Raw genomic sequence first — 9,224 nt, forward strand, 5'->3', positions numbered from 1 at the left:
AACCCCCTTCTCAACAGAGGAATAGTATCAAGACTAGTGAGGCTGCACCTGGAATACTGTGTCCAGTTCTGGTTTCACAATACAAAAAAGATGCTACCAACTACCAGGAGAAAACTACTGTCAGCCCTGCAGCCATCTTTTCTTTTGGTTCTTTGGCCTGCCACACTTTCTATTATTTGGCTATGCATTTTCTACTGTGGGAAAATGGGAGTGTGGGGGGGGGGGGTTGTACGGAGTTACATGATATGTAGCATAACAAAATTCTTTCTAGAAAGCCAAGGTCATTCTTTGCCTCTGCAATTCTGCACCTGACCGGAACCGGATGGGTGGAAGCTGCCAGCATGGCAGTGGAAGATTGGACCGTGTGATGGACTTGTGGTTGTGGGGGCAAGATCTGGAACTTTCAACTAGGTGGGGGAAACCGGGAAGCTTTCAGATTCAGGTTTTCCCAGATGTGTCAACATAGCTCTCTTAATAAATTGGAACTTTGAGCGATACTTTGCCTTGGACTCTGATTTACTTTTGGATGCTATTTGGAACGCTGACAATTACGTTCCCACCTATTGTATGTAAACAGGGAGCAACCTCCACACTTACTAGCACTGGTGATATTACCTAATCAGGGGCATAAGGGAACAAGGAAGGTCAGAGAGCACCAAGGACTCCAAAGAGAAATATATTTCAAAATAGCTTCTGTCCATAGCCTTAAAGTTATCTAACTGATGACAATACCAACTGACTGATTGGCTGATTTCAAGGTCTAATGAGGGTTGGGCCTGGCAAGTCACTTGGGTGAGTGACTATCTTGACAACTCAGGTCTATAGGCTAGATTAAAAACTTAAAAATACCTTGGGGAAGAGCAATGGCTAACCAAAGTGTTGCCAAGAAAACTAGATAGATGGATCCATGAAACCACTGGAAATCAGGTTCACCTCAAAGGAGATGTAACATAACAAGTACTACTCCACTGCTGCTCATAAAGGTTTGGGTTCCACCTTTGGATAAAAGAGTGGGAAGGGACCTTGGAGGTCTTCTAGTCCAACCCCCTGCTCCAGCAAGAAATCCTATACCATTTCAGACAAATGGTTGACCAATCTCTTTTTAAAAACCTCCAGGGTTGGAGCATCCACAGCTTCTGGAGGCAAGTCGTTCCACTGATTAATTGTTCTAACTGTCAGGAAATTTCTCTTTAATTCTAGGTTGTTTCTCTCCTTGATTAGTTGCCACCCATTGCTTCTTTTCCTGCCTTCAGATGCTTTGGGAAGTAGGTTGACCTCCACTTCTTTGTGGCAACCCCTGAGATTTTGGAACACTTGTAACATGTCTCCCCTAGTCCTCCTTTTCTCTAGACCAGCCATACTCATATCCTGCAGACGTTTATCATATGTTTTAGCCTCCAGCCCAATGATTATCTTTGTTGCTCTTCTCTGTACTTTTTCTAGAGTCTCCACATCTTTTTTTATAATGCGGTGACCAAAATTGGATGCAATTTTTAGAGTAATTTTTAGAGTAATTTATTTATATTCCGCCCTTTTCCCTGGGGGGACTCAGGGCGGCTTACAACTCGAAAAGGGAGGGAAACAAACAATTGACACATAAGACAATACATCATTAAAAGCACGACATTCATACTATTCGGGTGGGTTACAGTCTTTAATCCCAGGCCTGACAAGATAGCCAGTTTTTAAGGGCTGTGCGGAAGGTCTGGAGGGTGGTGAGGGTACGAATCTCCCCGGGGAGATCGTTCCATAGGGTCGGAGCTGCCACCGAGAAGGCTCTCCTCCGCGTAGTTGCCAGTCGACATTGACTGGCAGATGGGACTCGGAGGAGGCCTAATCTATGGGATCTAATTGGTCGGGTGGAGGTAATTGGCAGTAGGCGGTCTCTCAAGTACCCAGATCCACTACCATGAAGGGCTTTGAAGGTGATAAGTAGCACCTTGAAGCGTACCCGGAGATCGACCGGAAGCCAGTGCAGCTCGCGGAGGATAGGTGTTATGTGGGTGAAGCGAGGTGCACCCACAATCGCTCGCGCGTTGTCTGCGGTCTTACCAAGGCCTTATAAAATGGTACTAACACTTCACAGACTTGATTCTATCCCTCTGTTAATGCAGTCCAGGACATTTTGGGCAGCTACAGCATACTGCTGGCTCATATTTAAGTAATAAATCCACTAGGACTCAATGATTCATCTCATAGGTACTACTGTTGAGCCAGGTGTCAGCTATTCTATACTTGTTCATTTGGTTTTTCATGAATCTAAGTTTCCATATGCCTTAAATCAAGAGCCCTTTATGCATAGGTCTCCTCCATAATTTAATAAATAATCATATATAAGCTTGATAAATGAATAAAGTTCCAGGCATAAATCATCGTTGCAATGGACAACATGTCAAGGTAGGCCTACTTAGAAAAGGATTCCATTGTCTAGTATCATAACAGAATTTTGAATGTCTGTAGGAGTTTCCATTTCCTTTTCTTGTATCCAAGGAACGTAATAATAATAATAATAATAATAATAATAATAATAATAATAATAATAATAATAATAATAATAATAATAATAGTCACTAATCCTGGCTGCGCAAGAACAAGCTATCCGCACAAATGCCATTAAGGCCAAAATCGAAAAATCCTCTGATGATGCCAAATGCAGACTTTGCAAAGAAGCTGACGAAACTGTTGATCACATACTCAGCTGCTGTAAAAAAATCGCGCAGACTGATTATAAATTGCGGCACAATTCAGTAGCACAAATGATCCATTGGAATTTGTGCAAAAATTATAATATTAAAACAGCAACAAACTGGTGGGAACATCAGCCTGAAAAGTCACAGAAAATCAGATGGTCAAGATCTTGTGGGATTTCCGTATACAAACCGACAAAATACTGGCGCATAATACACCAGACATCACACTGGTTGAGAAAAATAAGGTCACAATCATAGACATCGCAATACCAGGTGATAGCAGGGTCGCCGAGAAGGAACATGAAAAAATCGCAAGATATCAGGACTTAAAAATCGAAATTCAACGACTATGGCACAAACCAGCAGTGGTAATTCCAGTGGTAATTGGCACACTGGGTGCTATTCCAAAAGCACTGGAATTACATTTAAAACAGTTAAAAATTGACAAAATCACCATCAGTCAAATGCAAAAAGCTGCACTGCTTGGATCTGCACGCATATTACGAAAATACGTTACGACGTCCTAGGCCCCTGGGTGGGGCCCGACTAGTAACCAATGCCAAATCCGGCGAAACAACTGGCCGCTGTGATACAATTGTATAATAATAATAATAATTCCATTGTCTAGTATCATAACAGAATTTTGAATGTCTGTAGGAGTTTCCATTTCCTTTTCTTGTATCCAAGGAACATAATAATAATAATAATAATAATAATAATAATAATAATAATAATAATAATAATAATAATAATAATTCTATGTTCTTTGAGTCAAGATAGAGCAATTTTGAATTATTTTTCTCACCCTTCTCCTCTCTTTCAAGGCTCAGCTGGTGAGAACATAATAGCCTTTGTCTTCGTTCTTCAAGGCTGTCCCCATAGTCTTCTACAAAAATGGATACATATATACTTCCTAATTGGAAAAAAAATATCCTCAAGTGATCAAAGAACTAGGAAATGAGGATGGGGGGGGATCTTTTCACAACCATGGGAAGCATGTTCTCAAGGCACATGGTGTTGAACTCAACTCTGCTGGTGCTCTCCAGGACCCTATGAAACTTATGAAAAATGTGGAGTGCAGCTCCCGTAGCTGTTGTCATGTTGACATTTATAATATGGCAGAAAGAGAAAATAATTAAATGCATGCATGCCAGGTCATCTCATTAACTATAATTAATTTCAATTACATTGAACTGAATTACATTCAATTGCACTGAAGGTAAATAAGTGGAAACTAATCAAGGAGAGAAGCAACCTAGAACTAAGGAGAAATTTCCCAGCAGTGAGAACAATAAATCTTGCCTTCAGAAGTTGTGGGTGTTCCATCACTGGAGGCTTTTAAGAAGAAACTGGACAGCCTTGGTGCCAAATGGTGTAGGGTCTCTTGCTTGAACAAGGGGTTGGACTAGAAGACCTCCAAGGTCCCTTCCAACTCTGTCATTCAGTTCAATGTGATTCAATCATTTGAAAAGAAGTTAAATTAAGTTTGTTTTTTTTCTAGTTCCACCCTCTAATTTTTGGAGCACACTGCCTAAGTGCCACTCAAAAAGCTAAGCTAATTTCAGAAGGGACAATATTCCTGAGCCTGCTGTAATGGCCAGTTCATGGACCTATTAAGGATTCAGGAGATGGCTTTGTTAACAGTAACCTGTGAGCTGCTCTGTGATCTCTGAAAGCATTCCCTCCTGGGTCATGCACAAGAAAACCATTAGAAAGAACCTCAAATAATCTCTGCCCTGAGGGGGGAGGGATCGATGTTTCTAAATTGGAAATTATTCTGTTGCTGAAATTCTTGTGACATGGATTCTTCTATCTCAATAACTCCTGTTAAAGAGGAATGCGTTAGATCCTTGCTGAGAAGGATCTTTCAGCTGAGTCAGCTACAAAGATCCTTATCGTCCTTGTCCTAAATAGAATAGAGCAGTGATGGCGAATATTTTCAGCACTGACTGCCCAAACTGGACCGTGCATGTGTGCGCATGCTGGACGTGGGTCAAATCATTGGAAACCCAAAGACCAGCTGGCTAGCGGGCATGTGCCTGCTGGCTAGCTGATCTTCGGGTTTTCAGCACACAGATGCGTGCTGGCCAGCTGGTCTTCATGTGCACTGGAGCACTGGGAACTCAAAGACCAGCTGGCCAGCACGCACATGCCTGTTTTGGGGCCCTTTTTGTCCCCCCAAATGCCCTAAAATGCCCCCCAAAACAGCCTGAAAATAGCCCCCTAATGGTCTGAAAAATGGTCTGAAAATTGCCCATTTTTTTGTCTTGAAAAATGCCCTTTTTTGGCTCATTTTGGCCATATTTCGGGCTGTTTACCTCCAGTCCTGGAAGCAGATGGAGGACATCTGAAAAAGAAAATCTGTTTGGACAGAAGCAACATTCACGGCAGAGAAAATCATCAGTCTTGGAAATCACACAAAGAGGAATGTGATTTAAAAAAAAAAACTTGACATTCAACCCAAGTCCCCAAGAGAGATTTGCACAGCAACTTTTTTTTTTAAAAAAAAATGCAGATTTAAGAGGACCTCTTGGGTGTCAAATCACATCCAAGAGCGGCATGCAATCCAGAAAATAAACAAGGAAGGCACAAGGAAGATGGGATGAGTTTGGCTTATTGGATTTCTCAGTCCTAAATTCTATTAAAGAGGATTAACAAAGTTTTGTCATGCAAGGTGTCCATTTGGCATCTGAAAACCAGATCTCAAGATTGAGTGATACAGGACTGCAACTCAGCATTGCACGTGAAAATAATGCAAATTCAAGGAATATGCTAGGAAAATGCATTTTGCCCCATTTCTTTTGGCATCAAAATGTGTCTGATTTAATCTACAATTAGAAGGAATGAGGTTTTTTTCTCTCTGTAAATGTACTGTTCTTTCAGCTTCAGGTAGAAAGAGGAGAAGGAAGAAGAAAGGAAGAGGAAAAAGAAAAGAGGAAAGGAGGAAAAGAGGAAGGAGGAAGAAGAAGAACAACAAGATGATGATGATGATGATGAAGAAGAAGAAGAAGAAAAGAAGAAGAAGAAGAAGAAGAAGAAGAAGAAGAAGAAGAAGAAGAAGAAGAAGAAGAAGAAGAAGAAGAAGAAGAAGAAGAAGAAGAAGAAGAAGAAGAAGAAGAATTTTCTTACATGCTACAGCTGGAATTAATATTTAAGACATAGGAAAAAGAGAAATTGCAAAGATGATTACATTGGTCAAAGCTTAAAATGATATTTGAATTCTGCGAAAGAGAGATGTCAGAAAGTTAAGTAATTCCGTTCCTGAATCACAAAAGAATCCCACATTGGTTCTTCTGCCTTTAAAAAAACAAAACCTGAAAGAACAGTGAAAACTCCCAGTCCAACTTTGGAACAAATCTCTGCAATAGAAACACACTCTTTTCAACACACTGACCATGTATTTATCCCAAACCGATAAATAAAAGGAATGGTGGGGGGAAAAAAACCCTCCACAAAGAAGGAGATCTTCCTCTTGAGGGAATGTGGCAATATCATTTTGAATTAATTTTTTCTCCATTAAAATGTTTCTTGGTTGCTGAAAAAGACTCCACCCCAAACAGCTGTGTGTTACAGCTTTCTTTCTTTCTTTCTTTCTTTCTTTCTTTCTTTCTTTCTTTCTTCCTTCCTTCCTTCCTTCCTTCCTTCCTTCCTTCCTTCCTTCCTTCCTTCCTTCCTTTCTTTTTCTTATTTCTTTCTTTTCCCTCCTTCCCTTCTTTCTTTTTTCTTTCTTTTTCTTTCTTTCCTTTCTTTTCCTTCCTTCCTTCCTTCCTTCCTTCCTTCCTTTCTTTCTTTCTTTCTTTCTTTCTTTCTTTCTTTCTGCCATTGTCTGCCTGACTCAGCTGGTATTTAATTGGTCAGCAATACGAAGGCGGCCCCCTTTGAGGCTATGAATATTGACTGTTTATGTTGAAATGGCAGAGTGAAAGGGACCTCGCCACCAAAGCCACAGGACTCGGTGTGTGGGGTTTTCCCACACAAAGGCGGCACCAGCCAAGCGTCCACATTGAAAACCAAACGCAGCTGAAATTCAAAGGGAAACGAGAAAATGGGGACGGCGCACAAGTGTGGGAATTTTTAAGATCGCAGCTGATGCAGGAAGAAGTCATTATTTTACCTGCTAGGCTGAAGTGCAATTGTTTGCTTGGCTGAAGCGACATGGAGACAGTGGCTTAAAGAGGGTTTTAATTGCAGAAGGATCTCAAATATGAGTCCGTCAAAGGGGGCTTGCCTTGTTTCTGAGCTAACCTTCTTCCCTTACTGCTCACCATCCCCCTCCCAAGTCTTGAAAACAACAACAATTACCGAAGGGGGGGGGAAATGGATTCGTCAGACTTTTATCGGTGAACAAAGCAATGCAATAAGATTGAGATTGGCCAGTGAACAAATTTACCCATTTTAGTTTTGCTCAATTTAGCATTCTCTTTCTTACTTCTTATTCATTTCCTCTCATTTCTCCATCACTCTGAGGTTATTTTTCCCACCAACGGTACGTGTACACAGACAACCAACACAAATACACAATCTATTATCTCTCTTTCTTTCTCTTTCTCTCTCTTGTTCTCTCTATCTCAATCTCTTTCTCCTTTTTTCTCTTTCTCTGGCTCATCTGTCTGTCTGTTTGTCTGTCTGTCTGTCTGTCTGTCTGCCTGGCTGCCTGCCTGCCTATCTATCTATCTATCTATCTATCTATCTATCTATCTATCTATCTATCTATCTATCTATCTATCTATCTATCTATCTATCTACTATTTCTCTCTCTCCCTTTCTCCGCCACCTTCCTCTTCCTCTTTCTATCTCAATTTCTCTATTTTCTCTCTACTTTCTCTCGTTCTCTCTCTTTTTCTTTCTCTTTTTTTCTCTCTCTCACTGTTTCTCTGTGGTTCTCTCTTTCTCTCTCTCATTTTTCTCATCCTCTCTGTTTCTCTGTTTCTCTCTCTCTCTCTCTCTCTCTCACACACACACACACACACATCTCTCTGTTTCTCCACACCGCTCTTCAAAACAGAACCTTTCTAATGAATTTTGAGCATGCATTTTGCTAAAATGTCATCTTCATATTACAGCATTTGTGTTCCTTCCCATTATTCATGTATGCACTCTTGGGCACACTTTTCCTGAATACGTGCATTTTTTCCATACAGTCTTAAATTGGAGCAGTTCCCTGGAACATTCAGATGACTAGAGCCTTCTAGTGTTTTGTCTAAGCAAATCAGTCAGTTTTGTATTAATATGTAATGTTTCTCTCTTGCTCACAGCATCTCTGCTTGAAAAAGCCCTCACCGAGCAGTTGTCGATGGCTTACAAAAAGTTTTATGCAACCAATCTGGGCTTCTCAAGGAAACAGTTATGTAAAGTGATCTGATTTTATCTGGTTACAAGAACTTACCTTTCCTCTCTCGGTTTGAAATTTGAAAATTTACAAGAACATTGTGTCAGGCCTGCAGCCATCTTTTCTTTTGGATCTTTGGCCTGCCACACTTTCTATTATTCCATTATCCATTTTCTATTGTAGGAAAATGGGAGGGGGATTGTACGGAGTTAGATGATATGTAGCCATAACAAAATTCTTTCTAGGAAGCCAAGGTCATCCTTTCTCTCTGCACCTCTGCACCTGGCTGGAACTGGATGGGTGGAAGCTGCCAGCATAGCAATGGAAGATTGTGTGATGGACTTGTGGCTGTGGGGGCAAGATCTGGAACTTTCAACTGGGTGGGGAAAACTGGGAAGCTTTTAGATTTGGGTTTCCCAGATGTGCCAACATGGCTCTCTCAATAAATTGGAACTTTGAGGAATCTGATTTAATTTTGGATGCTATTTGGAACCCTGACACATTGAATCATAAGGCTGGATGAGTCTTATAGAGGTCTTATAGTCCAACACTCAGCTCAAGACAGGTGACTTTATACCATCCTGATGAGATGGCTGTCCAGCCTCTTCTTGAAAACCTCCAATAATGGAGCACCCACAACTTCAGGAGGAAAGCTCTTCCACTGATTGATTGTTCTCACTGTCAGGAAATTCCTCTTTAGTTCTAGGTTGGATTTCTCTTTAATGAAACTTCATCCACTATCTTGTCCTGCCCTCAGGTGCTTTGGAGACTAGGTTAATACCTTCTTCTCTGTAAAAACACCTTAAGTACACATATATCACCCCTGGTTCTTCTCTTCACTGGACTAGACATACCCAATTCCAACAACTGTTCTTCATATGCCTCCAGCCCCCTATTCATCTTTTTTTTTTGCTCTTCTCTGCACTCTTTTCAGAGTCTCGACATCTTTTTTATAGTGTGGTGACCAAAACTGGATGTAGTACTCTAGGTGTGGCCTTACTAAGGCTTCACAGTGGTTTTAGTACCTCATGTGATCTTGATTGTATCCCTCTCTTAACACAATTTAGGATTGCATTCTCTTTTTTTTTTTGGCTATGTGTACTTTTGGTTTTTCTTGCCGAAGTGTAAGACTTTACTTTCCCCTACGTTAAATTTCATTTTGTTAGATAGGGCCCAGTGTTCAAATCTGTCAAAATCCCTCTGGA

Source organism: Thamnophis elegans, chromosome 16, assembly GCF_009769535.1.
Source record: "Thamnophis elegans isolate rThaEle1 chromosome 16, rThaEle1.pri, whole genome shotgun sequence".
Classification (NCBI taxonomy): Eukaryota; Metazoa; Chordata; class Lepidosauria; order Squamata; family Colubridae; genus Thamnophis; species Thamnophis elegans.